This window comes from Eumetopias jubatus, unplaced genomic scaffold (genome assembly GCF_037043125.1).
Source record: "Eumetopias jubatus isolate StellerSeaLion01/CBP00866 unplaced genomic scaffold, mEumJub1_p1.0 scaffold_10, whole genome shotgun sequence".
Lineage (NCBI taxonomy): Eukaryota > Metazoa > Chordata > Mammalia > Carnivora > Otariidae > Eumetopias > Eumetopias jubatus.
This window is the reverse complement of record NW_028274816.1, coordinates 85390885-85408547: the sequence shown is the minus strand read 5'-3', so window position 1 is coordinate 85408547 and position 17663 is coordinate 85390885. Positions and strand designations below refer to the sequence as shown.

Here is a 17663-nt window from a genome sequence, read left to right as displayed (position 1 = left end):
TGCAGTAAAAAGTATGTCTTCATGTTCCTCTTCTTCCCCATAACCCATCCTCTCTGGAGGGATGTTAGAAAACAACAGCATTATTCTTTTCTTACCAGCATCTTACATAGGCTTCCAGAGGTGCACTTAGAAGAGTGTGTGTGTGTGTGTGTGTGTGTGTGTGTGTGTGTGTGTGTAGATATAGATAGAGGATATTGAGAGATGTCTAACTCTGAATAGACATTTTTTTCTTTCTTTCTTTCTTTTTTCTTTCTTTCTTCTTTCCTTCCTTCCTTCCTTCCTTCCTTCTTCTTCCCAAATGAGCTCATATCATACTTGCTTTCCTGCAACCTTGCTATTTTTTTTAAAGATTTTATTTATTTATTTGAGAGAGACAGCACATGCATGAGCAAGGGGGAGGGGCAAAGGGAGAGGGAGAATCAGGCTCCTCACTGAGCAGGGTGTCCAGCATGGGGCTCTGTCCAGGACCCCAGGATCATGACCTGAGCCTTAGGCAGACGCTTAACCGACTAAGCCACCCAGGTGCCCCAAAGTTTAATTTTTGGAAAGTGAAAAGCATGATTCTTATACCAATATAAAGTGATTATGTACTGGGGCACCTGGATGGCTCAGTCAGTTAAGAGTCTGCCTTCAGGCTTTTGGCTCCCTGAGCAGCGCTATGGCGGTCAGCAAGAACAAGCGCCTTATGAAAGGCGGCAAAAAGGGAGCCAAGAAGAAAGTGGTTGATCCATTTTCTAAGAAAGATTGGTATGATGTGAAAGCACCAGCTATGTTCAGTATAAGAAATATTGGGAAAATATTAGTCACAAGAACTCAAGGAACCAAAATCGCATCTGATGGCCTCAAGGGTCGTGTTTTTGAAGTGAGCCTTGCTGCTTTGCAGAATGATGAAGTTGCGTTTAGAAAATTCAAGCTAATTACCGAGGATGTTCAGGGCAAAAACTGCCTGACTAATTTCCATGGCATGGATCTTACCCATGACAAAATGTGCTCCATAGTCAAAAAATGGCAGACCATGATTGAAGCTCATGTTGATGTCAAGACTACCGATGGTTATTTGCTTTGTCTATTTTGTGTTGGTTTTACTAAAAAACGCAATAATCAGATTCGGATGACCTCTTCTGCTCAGCACCAACAGGTCCGTCAAATTCGGAAAAAGATGATGGAAATCATGACCCGAGAGGTGCAAACAAATGACCTGAAAGAAGTGGTCAATAAATTGATTCCAGACAGCAGCAGAAAAGATATAGAAAAGGCTTGTCAGTCTATTTATCCACTTCATGATGTCTTCGTTAGAAAAGTAAAAATACTGAAGAAGCCCAAGTTTGGAACTGGGAAAGCTCATGGAGCTTCATGGTGAAGGTAGTAGTTCTGGAAAAGCTACTGGGGATGAGACCAGTGCTAAAGTTGAACGAGCTGATGGATATGAGCCACCAGTCCAGGAATCTGTTTAAAAGTCAGACATTTAATGGTGACAAATAAAAAATCATATTTGTGATGTTTAAAAAAAAAAAAAAAAGAGTCTGCCTTCAGCTCAGGTCATGATCCCGGAGTCCTGGGATGGAGTCCCGCTTCGCCCTCTCTGCTCAGCGGGGAGTCGGCTTCTCCCTCTGCTCCTCACCCTGCTCATGCTCTCTCTCTCTCCCTCTCAAATAAATAAATAAAATCTTGCAAAGAAAAGCGATTATGTATCTAAGACTTATTGAACTCATTAATGAAGGAACCAGCAGACTGGTAAGGATACATATAGGCATGGAGAGAAATCTGGAATGAGACAGCTGTGTTAGATACAAAGCTGGTTAACATCCTCCGGGGTAATAAACTTTGGGATTAGCTTTTCTACAGGACAGAAATCATTTGCATCTCTCCCAGACAAAATTCATTTGAATTGTTATTAGACAAGAATCATTTGCATAGCTAACAGTTTTCTACAAGTTGACATCTGCCCTTCCGAGTTGCAAAATACCCTAATCAGTAGTAAAAAGTAGGTCAAATCAAGGTGCAAACATTCTGTATAATTAGCTGGTCCCCGTGTAGGTGTGGCACACAAAGTCCCAGCTGGAACCAAAAGGACATTTCCCAGTTGCTCATTATTTTTCGTAACGTAGGACAGCTGTGGGTGGCAGTGCCAGTGGCCTTGCTCTGACCAAGGGTGCACGCGTTTCTAATTTCCATAGATGCGTCCTGGAGCTCGGACTGGACAGGCTGCCGCTGTGATCTTGTGGCTCCCTGGGATAATTGCATCCATTGGGATGCTGAGGGTTAAGTGCTGCCACGTGGCCTCTGTTGTTTTGGGGAGGGCTGGGATGGGGAGCGGAGGGTGGGGTCCTCTCCCCCACCCCACTGCTGTCAGCTGTGCCCGAGAGGCAGCTACATTCCCACCCCCAGCCCTGGCTCACAGAGGAGACACCACTGTGCCTTCTAGGGACGGGGGCGTCCTCTTACCAGCACCTTCCTCTGGCTCCTCCCGGAAACCTTGTGTCTTCTGGGCCCGATGTGGATCACGCTCACCGGCTGGGTTTCTGTCCTCACTGGCTGTTATCTCCTCTAACACACCCACGTCTCTGGCCTTTTGACCCCTCCTTCCCTTGTCTGTGTTGAATTCTGGCATTTCTAGCTCGCTTGGCGTGCGCATCACCTTCCCGTGTTTCCAGGGCCGCCCCCTAGTGCTTGCCTCTCCTGGGCTCCTTGCCGTGGGGCTGATTCCCAAGTCCTGGAAGAGTGCTCCCTCCCCAGCTGTGTGTTCCCTCCACTCGATCAGACACCCCGTTCTCTGTGCACTTGTCTGGCTCCTGCAGAGACAGGCATGCTGCTCCCCACCCCCCCCTTCCTCTGGGGTGGGATCATTTTCCTCTGTGTCCTCAGCTGAGCTGTACCGCAACTTGACCTGCCTGTTGGTGGCCAGGAGGGGCTGTGGGGGTAGTTGCTGAAAGAGATGTGTGTTGTTTTGCGTTTTGCGGGGGAGAGGCCTCTCCATGGTCTTCAAGTCCAGGGGTGGAGGTGGATGGTGGTGTCGGCCCTTAGCAGTGAGGTGTGGGCCTCTCTGCAGGCTCAGAGAGTTTGGAGGAAACCTTGGACTCAAGATTTTGGGGAACATCAATCCAGATGTGCCTTTCCTGTGTGTCAGGGTCCCATTCTTCCCAACCAGGGCCCTGAGCTTGGCATGGCAGATCTTTCTGGATTGAGAGGTTAGGCTTCTGTGGAGTTCTGCTACTCTTAGGGTTAAGTCTTGGGTTTTCTGAGGTCTTCATCTAAGAGATGAGCGCCTCTTAAGGTCTCCCCAAGAAGGCCCTCCATTGTTTACCCTTAGCTTTTCTCTGTTTTTCCCAAAGCACCCCTGTCCCTGTTTGATAAGTGTCTCCTCCATGGTTATCACATGGAAGATCTAGTATACGAATGGCGGCATTCTCCCCCCCCCCCACCCCAGCTATGCTGGTTCACCATGGGTAAAATTTTAACAAGTTTTGTTACCTGTGCCAAGATCTGTCTGTGCTCCACCTACTACCTCTGTTGGGGGCCATGTTGCCAACCAGACGGTAGATGACCAAGCTCCAAAATCCAACCAAGCATGGGCGTTTTTGGACCACTCCTGGCACCCACTGTCACGGGCTGGGTTTCCCAGGAGGCAGACTTTGAATCAGAGATTAGCATTGCATGGGTAATCTGCGGTGCTCTTGGGATCTCACCGATGTGATGGTATTTGGAGGCGGGGCCTTTGGTTAGTCATTAGGTCATGGAGGTGGGGCCTTGTACATGGGATTTACACCCTTGTAAGAGGAGGCCAAAGAGCTCCCTCTCTTTCTGCATTGCAAGGACACAAGAAAGAAGCCTTTTGCCACCTGCAAGAGGGTCCTCACCAGAACCCAGCCCAGCAGGCACCCTGATCTCTGACCTCCAGCCTCCAGAGCCCTGAGAATAAATTTTGTGGATAAGCCACCCAGTCTATGGAAATTTGTTATAGCAGTTGGAACAGAATAACAGACAGGGTCAGCCCAGAGGAATCAGTGTGGGGCCCCTCTCAGGATGGAGGACAGCACAAGGAAACCGGGCTCTGGGGGGGAGGATTTGGCCTTCATCGTTGGCAACGAATCCCAGCTGATGGCACACCCAGGGGCTGTCTGACAGCACACAGCAGGTGGGGCTTCCTGCAAACAGTCTGTCTCGGTCCCCAGAACACTTGTCACATGGTGTACGCTGGTGTGTGTGCTCACAGCAGGGCCCGTGTGAGCAGGGAGAGTGTGTGCGTGGTGTTCCTGCACACGGGCTGGGTGGGGTGCACGGGTGGGGAGAGGCCAACCCCCACCCACATCCACTCGGGAGACCCCAGCCCAAGCTCAGAGAGAAATCACAGCTCTACCCTCAGCACTTCACGCTCCGAGGGCGGGCTGGGAGACCGACTGGATGCCCTTCAGAGAGTGATTCTCAAACCCGGTTGGGGGACGGAATGCCCCTTGCGTGTGCTAAACTGACGTGCTCACAACCCAGTGGTCAGAAAAGGTATTTTCTGGAACAGTTCAGGGTAAAGAAGCACCAGGCAGGCTTTTGCAAACAGCCTTCCCGAGAAGGCAGGAAAAGAGGTCCACTGGCCACCTCACTGTGCAGGGACATGGGGCCCCCCGCAGTGATCAGGTCACTAAGGGACATTCAGCTCTCGGGGGCAATAGCAGCTCAGATCCCAGATGTGTGGGACCAGTTTGATCCCGGCTGTAAAGAGAAGTCAAGACAAGTCCATCTTGGGGAAGGCAGAGAACAGACAGGAAAAACAAAACCCCCAATCCCTATACTTTCTGAACCAAAAATTATGGCCCTGGATTCCACCCCCCCTTCTACTTGAGAATGCATTTAAATGAAAAAGAGGAAAGAATCCTGGATCGCCTGGCCCACCCCCTTGCCAGCTCTCTCCCCAGCCCTGGGCAGGGGCGGGGGGGGGGGGGGGGGGGGAGGGGGACCGGTTCGGCTCTTCCCAGGTCCTCTGCCTCCTTCCTTCTCCTAGCCACGCCCCCGTGACTTGCTGCAACCACAGCGCATCTCTGGAGCCTTGCCAAGACAGCTATAAACGTTAAGTCACATTCTGTTATGCATTTAACAACTCTCCTTTATTGAAAAGAATAAAAGCTCATGAGCAGAAATAGAAAATGCTCAAAAATATATATCCGTTAATATAATAGTTGAAATTGCAAGGGTTTCACAAAACCTAGGCAGAACAATGTCATCCTGGGGACCGTGCGTCAGGGCTGCTGTCTGGTGGGTCAGACACAAACAGTTTCCACCTCCCTCTCCCACTCCCCCCAAAATCATTTCGAGTCCAGGTCGACTCCACCAGTGCAGAAGGGAGTCAGGATCTTGTGAATTGAATTCAATTTTCGATGCCCCAGGGGTGCTTGCTATTTACAGAGAAAACTTAGGCATGGTAAAAAGAAATTATTATAATGCAAATAAGCCCTCTCCAGTCTATCCTTTCTTTTTTTTTTTTAATCTAATTTTTGCTTTTCTCTGCGTTGAGAGCTGGGAAGAGTGTCTGTGAGGGAAAGCAGGGGCCTGGATGGGTCGCGATCCAGCTGAATGCTCCAGGTAACGGTACCTTCTGTGGGGAAGATACTGTGGGCTTTGAGATCCGGAAGCCAACTGGCCACTCTGAGGACGTGGCCTTTGCCCCGTGACCCCTGAAGGATGGTTTAGCAGAGCCTCGGTGCTTCCCTGAGCGTCCCTCCTGTCTACCCTGACTGCCCTTGTCCAGAGCCCACCTGGCCTCTGGGACCAGCTCGCTCGCTCCCAGTCCCGTCTGGGCACTGTCCCACCTGGTGTTACCCCAAACAAGCTATCCCTTGCAACTCGGGACCATACTGAGACCCAGGCAAGAGGGGCCCCTTCCCTGGGCCCCAATTTTAGAAGGCCCCACTCTGATCCTCTTCTGGGGAAACCCTCCTCTAGGGCAGGGAGCCTACCCAGAGTTGTGCCAAATTTTACAGGTTAGGGACCCGTCCTCCAAAAGACTCCCTCCCTTCACACACCAGCGGCAGCTTTGGGGGTCAACAGGCCACCTTCACTTCTTCCTTTTTTTAAGATTTTATTTATTTTTGGGGGGAGGGGCAGATGGAGAGAGAGAAACAGACCCCCCGCTGAGCAGGGAGCCCGACGCGGGGCTATAATCCCAGGACCCCGAGATCATGACCTGAGCTGAAGGCAGACACTTAACCGACTGAGCCACCCAGGTGCCCCCCCCTTTTTTTTTCAAGATTTATTTAAGAGAGTGCCTGAGAGAGTGCTGGGGGCAGGGGCAGAGGAAGAGGGAGAGACTCCAGCAGACTCTGCGCTGAGCACTGAGCATGGAGCCAGACGCGGGGCTCAATCTCATGACCTTGAGATCACGACCTGAGCCCAAACCAAGAGTCAGACGCTCAACTGACGGAGCCCCCCCCGCGCCCCCCCATGCCACCTTCACTTCTAATTAGCTGGCTGCCAACTCAGGGGCTCCAATACCCCCTAATGTTTAATAATTCACTAGAGTGGCTTATAGAACTCAGGAAAGCGCTGAACTTCTGTTTATTGTCGAATTATAGCAAAAGGATGCAGATCGGATCCAGCCACAGGGAGAGACACTTAGGGTGAAGTCTGTGAGGTCCCAAATGTGAAGCTTCTGTTACCCTCCCCGCACAGGGATACACGACAGACGTGATGCGGAGCACTGCCAGCCAGGGAAGTTCACTTGTGCCTCAGGGTCCAAAATTTTTATTGCAATTCCATTACAGAGGGTGAGTTCCATCTCCAGCCCCTCCCCTTCCCAGAAGCTGGGCTCTAATCTTCTGATCGGTCTTGTGACATGACCAGCCTCCATCCTGAGGCATCCTGTTGGCACAGACGATCCCGGACAGTTGGAGGGACCAGCCATGAGTCAGAGATACTTCTATCCCTCGGAAAATTCCAAGGTTTTATAGGTGACCGCCCAAGAACCAGGGACAAAGGCCAGACAATTCTTGATTATACAGAGTCCATGGAACCAAGAGGACATGCCGCTGCCCCCCATCTAGACCATGCTCTGGAACTTGGGGCTCCAGAAGCTCTGCCCACCCCCAGGTCTGTCCCTGTGCAGGTGGGCAGCACAAAGGTCTACGGTGTCCACAGCCCTTGTTGCAAGCGGCATGGCCCAAGCTGGGATGTGAGGCTGGGAGTGGGAAAGAAAAGGGGGAAGGCCCAGCTGCCTCTCCTGGTACCACCATGTTCCAGCACAGCAGTCTGAAAATTCTGAACTTGAATCTGGCCTTTGAGGTGTTCTAAAGGCCTGTCATCAAGGTAGGAAAATAGAAAGACTAGAGCATATTTTATTGAAAGGTTTGTTAGCTTGACTTAGAATTTGTCAATGCTCAGACCTGACATGTGGTACGTGCACCTCCCTCTACACTCTGGTCCTGGGGCCCCCCAAACGTTAGAGCTGGGCCTGGCAAACCCTTCAGTGGTTCCCTTTGCCCCGGGATTGAGTCTAAGCTCTGGGGAAGGTACCAAGCTCCAGTGTTTATTTCCTGTCTCTTGCCTCCTCTCCCAGCCCCAGCTCCTACCCTAGGTCTGGCCTCACCCCTTGTCTGGCAGCTTCCCCAAAGTACCAAGATATCAAACCTCCCCAGTTCTCTCAGGTCGCCCCCTGACTAGGAAGCCCCCCGGCCACCCCCTGGCCGCACATAGAGGCAGCCCCCACAGGGCTCTGGCCGTCCTTCGTTGCTCCTCTGTCTGACCAGCTTCCAGACCAGCCATCCCTGGGGAACAGGAGTCACCTCCTTGCCCTGTGTGTGCCCCCCAACCATGGGGTGCTGTCGGGAGGTGCTCCGGGCCGTTCGCTTTATGGGGAGCAGGAGGGAGAAGCTGTTAGAAATTGATGTGGAGGGGCGCCTGGGTGGCTCAGTAGCTAAGCGTCTGCCTTCGGCTCAGGTCATGATCCCAGGGTCCTGGGATCGAGCCCCGCATCGGGCTCCCTGCTCAGCGGGGAGCCTGCTTCTCCCCCTCCCTCTCCCTCTGCTTGTGCTCTCTCTGTCAAATAAATAAAAATCTTAAAGAAAAAGAAGAAGAAAAGGATGTGGACATCTTTGGGGGCCATTATTCTACTGACGACACCCTGAGCCTGGCTTTCAGACCTTTCCTGAACAGGACTGAATGTGATTTGAGTTCTGTGGGCTCTGGGGATGGAGGGCATGGGCTGTACGCCCCAGTCAGGTTGGAAGACTGAACCTCCAGCCCCAGGTCCTGAGATGGGGGTGCTGGAGACTGCCACGTGGGAGGTGAAGGCCCTTTTGGGTTCTGTAACTACAGTCTTGCCTCAGGATCCACAGAGACAGGCTTGTCTGGCCTTTCCTTTGAGGCTTTGCTTTTCCTTTCTGCTTTGCATCTTCCTCAGATCAAAAGAAATTCACCACCAGTTTTGCATAACTGTGAAGGCTCCACAGTTGCCAGAAAATCCCTTTGAGGCCTCCCACCCCCTCCTCCTCCCAGCCTTAGGGAGCTGGTTCCCCCCAGTTTGTTCGGAGTTGGCAGAGGTTTATTTGTTTAAATGCACAGCCTACACATGTGCGCAGCCTCCCAGGAGAGCTGGAAACGGCATGCATCATACAAACGCGTCTGGAGAGACCTGCGAGCAGGGAACCCAGAGGTCCTGGGCAATTTTCTGCACTGTCTGCACATGCCCATCTCCCCCTCACCCTGAAATGGTGGGAGGGGAATGCGAGAGACCATGGTCATTTCAACCTGAGACTTCCTGCCGAGGGTCAGTGACGTCCACCATCCTTCCCTACAAATTAATAGTGCGGCACCATCCCTATCACCGTAGCAACCACATCCCCCTGCAGTGTTTTTGTGATCACGAAATGGAATTTACGGATGTACCATTCCGTGAACTCTTCTCCAGACAAATAGATCTTGGGAAGAAATTACTGGAAGCCCAGCACCTCCGAACGAGTCTTTGTTTCCAGGAGAACATTTCAATTGGCTGATGAGGGACCCAGAAACCACTGCAGGGAAGGGCAGATATTAATTAAGGAGCGTTCCAGAAGTTGCCCCGGCCATGGCGGAGGAGTGAGCTTTGTAGATCCCACACATAGTTCCTGACACCGGATTAACGCAGAGTCCTCCAGATATCTCAGAGACAACGAAGTTTTCTTTTTCTCCTATTCTCCCACCATCTTGGGCTTGACTTCAATATCTCCCACTGGGTTCCCGTCCCTGTGAGGGACGCCATGGTCAGAGCAAATGTAGCTCAAAGGGAGAAAATGCAGGAGCCCCAAACTGGAGGCTGCCTGATGGGTCCGTGGAGGCTCCTCCAAGCAGGCAGGATGCTAAAGAAGCTTAGCCTGTTTGGTCACAACACCCCCGGAATTGGGCCGCATAGAAAACCTCCCTATTCTGCAAGCGTACTTTTTACACAATTTAAAAAAGAAAAGGTATTTTTTTCTTATTACTTACATTAATTATGTAAGTAATTCAGATCCCCGGGAGAAAAATTGCAAAATAGAGAAAAACACACAGAATAAAGCAAAGCCAATTATCAGACCTACCCCACCTGAATAACCACCGTTAGCATTTTAGAGAATATCTCCAGTCCTGCTCCTAGACGTAATGTCCTCATTGACTCTTGCCAATGCAGCATGATCTTGTCTGTGTCTCCCTCTGCTCCTCAGCCATCTTCCCTCACCCCGGGACAAGAAGGCTGGCAAATGCCATGGCTTCTTGGCAACCTCTCTCAGGTGACAGCTCCATGGCCACTTTAGGTCACCGACACAGCCCATGCTATTATCACAACCCCCAACTGAACTTGGCTGTCTTTCCCCTCCCCCAGCTCAGACTGCTCCAGGCCAGAGGCCTGCAATGGGATGGGGGTGTGGGGTGGCCCACACAGTGGAAGGTTCAAGGGACCTCTCTGGGGTCTCTTCTCTAAGGGCACGAATCCCATTCACGGGGGTTCCACCCTCATGACCTACCCAGTTCTCAAAGGCCCTATCTTCAAACGCCATCACCTTGGGGTTGGCCTTCAACAGATGAGTTTTGGAGAGACCTAAGCATTCCGTCTACAGCAGTTCCTACATAGAATTCTTTCTATATATAAAATTGGGACACGATGGTGGCTGCATTTACTGAGCATTCACCATGTGTCGGGCACCATGATAAACACTACAGGATTAACTCACTGCGTCCTCACAACCCAGAATTAGGTACTGTGTAGAGAAACGTTCACCTCACCCAGAGAGGGGTCTGGCCTCTGCTCTCAGCTACTGAGAGGTGATCTCTAGGCCCCAACAATGTCCAGCTTCATGGGCCTATTTTCCCTAAAAATGGCCCTAGCAATATTTTCAGTCCCATGGGCCCTTCCAGAATCTCGCCACCCTGCATCAGGAGACGAGATCTATTTCCCCTCCCCTTGAACTTGGGCAGGCCTGTGGGCAGAATGCGTCCAAAATGATGCTGTGTGACTTCTGAGACTAAATCATGCAAGGCTACGTGGCTCCCACTTGGCTTGGTGCACTCTTTGTCAGTCATGGTAGCCACCATGAAAACTTGGAATGTGGCTTCATGTGACTCAGCAACTGAACTTTATTTATTTTTTTTAAAGATTTTATTTATTCATTTGAAAGAGAGAGAGAGAAAGCACAAGCAGGGGGATCAGCAGAGGGAGAGGGAGAAGCAGGCTCCCCGATGAGCAGGGAGCCCGACGCAGGGCTCGATCCCAGGACCCCGGGATCATGACCTGAGCCGAAGGCAGACGCTTAACCGACTGAGCCACCCAGGTGCCCCAGCAACTGAATTTTAAATTTTATTTAATTTTAATTGAATTTCATTGAAATAGCCACATATGGCGCTTTCTCGCACTCTTGCTCCATTGGCCTATGGAGCCCTGAGCTGCCAAGTAAAAAAGAGGTGCCATGCTGTGGGAACCATGTGGAGGGGGGGCGCCTGGGTGGCTCAGGCAGTTAAGCATCTGCCTTCAGCTCAGATCATGATCCCAGGGTCCTGGGATCAAGCCCCGCATCGGGCTCCCTGCTCAGTGGGGAGCCTGCTTCTCCCTCTGCCTGCTGCTCCGCCTGCTTGTGCTCTCTGTCAAATAAACAAAATCTTAGAAAAAAAAAAAGAAAGAAAGAAACCATGTGGAGGGACACAAAAAGATAAGGACACCCGGGAGCCCCAGCTGCCAGCAGCTAGTCTAGACATGCGAACATGACATGCGAACAGCTTTCTGCTGCTTGCAGCTCCAGCCACTGCCTGACAGCAGCCATATGAAAGATCCCAGGAAGAGCCCCTTAGCTGAGCCCAGTCAACCCTCAGGACTGTGAGAGACAATGCTAAGTATGGTTGTTGTTCTGAGTCACTAAGGTTTGGGGTGATTTGCTATGCAGTGATGGATAACCAGAAGAGGAAGTAAAAAACACAAAGGAATTTATGCTAGACTGTCCCATTACCCAGTAACACCCCCTGTCCCTTCCTTCAGCAGAATATGGCCCACTGTCTGGTTTTATAAATAAAGTTTTATTGGAGTGCACATTCATTTACATTTGTCCATGCCTGCTTTCTCACTAAAATGGCAGAGTTGAGTGGCTGTAACAGAGAACATGCAGCCCACAGTATAAAATATTTACCACATGGCCCCATACAGAAGTTTGCCAAATTCTGAGGTAGGGGATTACATTTCCCTGCCTTTTGAAGCCATAGGCATCCAGGTGACCTGCTCCAGCCAATGAATTGTGAGCAGAATGACTGGGTCACCTTTGTGTGGAAGCTTTGAGAACCAGCTCATACTTTGTGCCTTGTTTTCTTTTCCTTTGATGAAAACCCCCAGTGGTCTGGGTAGAGGCTGCTCCATCAGCCTGAGTCCTAGAGCAAAGATCAATCTGTATTAGTTTCCTGTGGTTGCTGTAACAAAGTACCACAAACTTAAAAAACAACAGAATTTATTTTCTCACAGTTCTGGAAGCCCGAAGTCAGCAATCAGGGCGTCACAGGGCTGTGCCCCTCCCCCACCCCCAAAGGCTCTAGGGAAGCCCCCTTCCTTGTCCCTTCCAGGCCCCGGTGTTCCCTGACTCTAGACTCCGCCTCTGTCATCTCCTGGGGCAGGGTGGTGAGGGGCACTCAGCATGAGCTAAAAACACACCTGTCTCACAGCGAGCCACTGAGACTTGGAGGTAGTTTGCACCATAACACAACATGGCCTTGCTGAGTGACACTAAGTGTGAAGGCATTCCTCCAGGCACATAGGTGCTGGGTGTGGCCAGCAACCAGGTGACTTAAATGGTGACAAGAGGCCACAGCACACCACCGAGGAATGCCCGGGCTGTAGGAAGATTTGCTTTGCAATATCTGAAACAACTTGATTTTCTTCCACCAGGGTTCTTTCATTTTTTTTCCCAAGCGTCAATTATAATTTTAAGAATCAAAAAGTGAGCTGTAAGTTGGGGCTCTCTGGGACAAAGCAGAGACCATTTAACATTGCTTTGGGAAGAAACCTTGGCCTCCCTTCTCTCCATCCCCCCCAAACAGAAACCCCTCATCCTGACAGTTCTGCTCTAAACCAGAGTCTGCTGCCCCCTTTGTCTTACCTGAGCTTGGGACCTGGCTGGAGACCAAACCAGATGCACCAGGAAGACTGTAGATCTGCCTGAATTTACATATAGATTTCCCAGGTCAGGTAGGTGCCCAGCATTTTCCTGATGAGGCAAGTTTGTTCTTGATTTTCTCATTACCCACAGGTCAGGTTGATTGTGCAGATTTTTGCAGAGCAGTTTTCTGGGCTTGTTGTGGGGGGTGGCACCGGTGGGAATTTAACAATGGAAGTCGGTGATCTTTGCGGGGTGCTGGTCAGATGCACTGACTGGGGATTTCCTTTTAGGCATCTGTGCCCCGGGGCTAAAACATTCTTTGTAAGGACCAGGGAAGAAGACAAACTTCCCATTCCTTCCCTCCCATGTTCCAAAATCACCACCTGGAAGACAAGCTTCTTCTACCCCACCTCCCTCCAGTGTCTTCTTACCTCTTCCCTCCTCTGGCTAATTTTGTATCCCTCTTCGGAGGCTGGGCTGGTCAGCTTAATGAATCTCACGGATTTGCCACCAGATGAATGCTATATCATGAGCTGCCGGTTTAACAACCATATTTCTTGTCCTGATGAGGGCTCAATGTCTCTCCCATGAAATACTGCTTCAAGAGCCCCCATCCCGGACTTGAAGTACCAAGCAATTACTCAGCAGTGATTCTAGAGATGTGGCAGCTTGGCGAAGCCACCTCTTCTGTCTCCTCTGCTTTATTGGAGATTGGAAGCCGGCAGCTTTCCACTTTATGAGAGATTGATGCCTTCTCCCTAGTGCATTTCTGGCTCTCTCTGAAGTTCTCCCTCTGGTGTCCTCTTTCCAGCTGGAATTCTAGAGCCGTGGGTCACAGTGTGCTCCCTGGGGGCCAGGATGGTCTGTGGGCTGGATCTCTATGCAAGGGAGGTGGCTCACCTGGCCAGACGTGGTGCTGACCTAAGGTAACCACAGTTCTAACTCCCATGAGGTCGTGCTACAGTTGAAGAAATAGCAGTTAGACACAGGGTGTCTGCTCTTTGGAGGAGTCTCTCAAATCACCCTACCTGAGTTGTCTATGCAAGTAGGCCCTTCTCTGACCTCAAACTGGGCCTCCCCAAATCCATTGACACTCCTCAGATCTGGTGATGGCTGAGAACCTCTGGCTGAGGTTCTAACATGGGGACCCGAGGTGACATCTGGAGCTCACTCAAGGTGAAGTAGCTGGAATGGAGCCCCAGCTTACAGCCTGGAGTCTTCAAGAGCTGCTCATTGCTGCCCTGAAGATGACACAAAGGGGGCTAGCAAAACTCCACCTACTGGGCCAGGGATTTAGGGATTTGGATAGAAAATAACTTGCCTGTCAGAAATCAAAACCCTGGGCCTGTCCCAAAAACGGGAGCAAGGTTCATGATGTTACACTGAGAGGTGGAGAAAGCCCAAGTCACAAGAGCAACATAAAAACTGTTCCCAGACCATTTAAACACCTGAGTCCTGGCAGAAGCAGATATGAAACTGCTCCACAGGGACAATTTTGCCACCTAAAGCATACCAGACTCCCAAAGGGCTGGGGCAAACACTCTCCTATGAACCCACAAAGGAAAAATTATGGAACGCATACATAAACCACCACAAAAAGGAGACAGTAGAAGTAACAAAACAAGAATTAGCTCCGCAATAACTGGAATTCATAGAAAATCTTATAAACCTTAAAAAATAAAACTGCCATTTTATCAGCAGAGATGGGTTTATTCTGAAATAGCAAAGAATTGCATCTTGGTACACGTAGGACATAGCAGAACCACACCCAGGCCCACAGAGCAAGGACAGGAGGCCCTTTTATAGAGCAAGGGGGATGCTGGGAGGAATGTTGTAAACAGAAAGTCCACTGGGAATTGTAACATGGGGGTTTCTCATTGGCTTGGCTGTGACTGCCTCTCATTGGCTGAGCTGTGATGGTCTCTCATTGGCTGTGACCATTCCTCATTAGTTGAGCTATGACAGTCTCTCATTGGCTGGGCTGTGACTATCTCTCATTGGCTGGGCTATTGCTAGGGGAGGAGAAAAACTTCCTCCCCCTTGCTGGGATAGCAAAGTAGTAGCTAAGGTAGTAAGGATTTGTGCCCCTGGTCTTTTCTTGTTGGGCCCACAATAGACAAGAGTGGTAGAAAGTGAGAGCTTTCCCTGTGGCCTCTGGACTCCATTCTAAATGAGGTTTCCTTTTATTAATTTTCACAGTCTGAACATCTGAAATATTAAAATATATTTAAAATGATATGGGAAGTAAAAGAAGGAATTGGGCAGAATCGGACATTTTGAAAAGAATAAGTGGACATAAAAAATAATCAAGTAGACTTAGATGTAAAAATATCTTCATTGAAATTATAAACTAAATTTATGAGATAAATAGAGGTAACAACACGAAAGAGAGAATTCGAGAAATAGAAGATAATTAGAAGGAAATCATCCCAAATGCAGCACAGAGATATGAAGAGATGAAAAATAAGAAAACACAATTAAGAAACGTGGACAATAGAATGAGTAGGTGGAACATCCATCTTATGGTCTAGAAGAAAATAAAGACAGGGGTGGGGCAAATTAAAAATGAACAAGTGATGGGATTTTTCTATAATTGAAGGAATGAGTCCTTAGAGTGAAGTGTCACATTATCCAAACAGGATAAGTAAAAATAAGTACACAGCTAGACTCATTGTGGAGAAATTAGAAAGCACCGAAGACACAGAGATCTTAAAAGCAACCAAAGAGGTAAGACTACCTACCTGGAAAGAAATGGCAATTGGATTGATGGAATGCTCAGCATCACCAACGGAGGCCAGAAGACAGTGCTATCCTTTTGGCAAAGTACTGAGGGGCTATGTTATCCCAAATTATATGTTCAGCTAAACTATCCTCCAGAAGTGAGGGCTGTCTAGAGGGATTTTCTGATAGAAACAAAAGAGAGTCTACTGAGAGCTCACCTCTACTTGCTACATGGGATGCTGCCTGACTCATGAATCACGTGATAAAGCCAATTAGATCTTCAAATTATTATTTTTATTTATTTATTTGAGAGAGAGAGAGCATGAGCAGGGAGGAGGGGCAGAGGGAGAGGGAGAAGCAGGCTCCCCGCTGAGCAGAGAGCCCAGTGTTGGGCTTGATTCCAGGACCCTGGGATCATGACCTGAGCCAAAAGCAGACACTCTACTGACTGAGCCACCCAGGCGCCCAGATCTTCAAATTAAAAAAAAAAAAAAAAGGAGTCTAGTATTCATGGATCTTCATTGAAAAAACTTCAGTTGTAGTGGTAATTAAATCCAGGAGGATTTAAATGATAGTCAACCTAATAAACATTGACTATAATTGATAGTAATATCAGTAATTACAACTGTGCTGAATCAAGGGGGTTAAAAAGAAAGTGAAACTAAAATGCTAGCCAACAATAATATGTAAGATTGGAGGGAAAATTGGAGAAAAAACATAAGTAAGATAATAAGCTAAAGTTCAAATATATCAGTTAAGTCCAAATATGTTAATAATTATGATAATAGTAAATGTATTAAACTTGCCTACTAATTACAGAGACTAACTGATTAGATGAAAAAAATCTATACAAAAGATTTTTAGATACAACTCAACCCAAACAACACAGAGAGGTTGAAAATAAAGGTTGAAAAAATATGTATAAAAAAAAGTTGATATGTATACATAAAATATATACATACATAAAATATATACAAAAGAAAGTAATAGCAACATTACTAACAAAGGAATCATTAAGACAAAAATGTTTACTCACTAATTAAAAAAAATAATTCTTTAAGAAAATGTGTCAGTGCCGAACCCCTGTGCCTCTAACTATTTGGTCTCAAATACAGAAAGTAAAACTGCAAAAGAAACCAAAAACTCACAATCACAGGGGAAAATTTTAGCATGTCTCTGTCAGAAAAATCGTAGCTTAATTTGAACCTCATAATTAATGAGCTTGCTCTAGATGTACATAGGCTCTAAATATTCTTTTCAAACTCAAATCTGACATTTAACAAAACTGAATTCGATATTAGGTTGCAAAGGAAGTTTCAACTGATATCACACAGATCACCTAACATTAAATAATAAAATGAGAAATTCCAAACGTTTGCAAGCTAAAAAGCATACTTCTAAATAATTCAGAGGATAAAGCGTAATAAAAAGTCTCAAGTACTTACAACTAAGACAGTGAAAGAATAAGATTTCCAAACATGGAAAAAAGCAGTAAAAGAATAAATAGTCACTGGGAAGTAAGAGTGAAAATTAATGAAGGAAGTATTCAACACAAGAAATTGGAAAAAACACCAGAAAAAAAATGTTTACTGGGAGGAAGGAAACACTAAAGATAAGTACAGAAGTTAGTGAAACAGGAAATATACAAAAGAAAGAATTAACAAATGCACAGTTAATTTTCCAATAAGACAAAGTGAATAAACTTTTGGAAATGAAGATCGCAAAAAAAAAAGGAAATCACAAATGAATTTCATCAGGAATGCAAAGGAAGACATAAACACACAGTAGAATTCTTTAGCAAAATAAGCACTATAAACAACTTTATATCAAAAAGATTTAATAGTTGTAGAAGATGAAATAGATGCATAGAAAAAATAAAAATGATCAAAATGATCTCAAAAAGTAATAGAAAACCTGGAAGCATTTAGGACATTAAGTCAGCAGTCATAAATCTACTTGCAAAAAAAGCATCAGACCAGACAGTATTACAAGCAAGTTTTACCAAGCCTTCAAGGAACACATAACCCCTATTCGATACAAATTGTTCCATAGAAATTTCCTTTGGGGAAATACAGGACGGGGGCAAGAGGAGGGGCTCCCCAGCTCCTTTTATAAGGGTAGCAGAATTTTGATGCCAAAAACAGGCAGAAACTGTACCTACAAGGAAAATAGGAACACAGATGCACAAATCCTATATCAAAATTAGCAAACTAAATCCAGTAGTCTATATATAAATACTTTATCATGAGCGCACAGTCTTTAACTCAGGAATATAAGACAGTTTAACACTGAACTATCTGCTAAAGCAATTCACCATATTAAAAGATTAAACGAGAAAGTCCATATATATAATCATCTTACTCGATGCAGAGAAGG

The 17663-nt window shown here is 47.7% G+C and overlaps 1 pseudogene; it reads left to right on the top strand.

The window, feature by feature from the left end:
• Window positions 1-658: 658 nt before the first annotated feature.
• Window positions 659-1498, top strand: LOC114216249 (small ribosomal subunit protein eS1 pseudogene; annotated as a pseudogene).
• Window positions 1499-17663: the final 16165 nt, after the last annotated feature.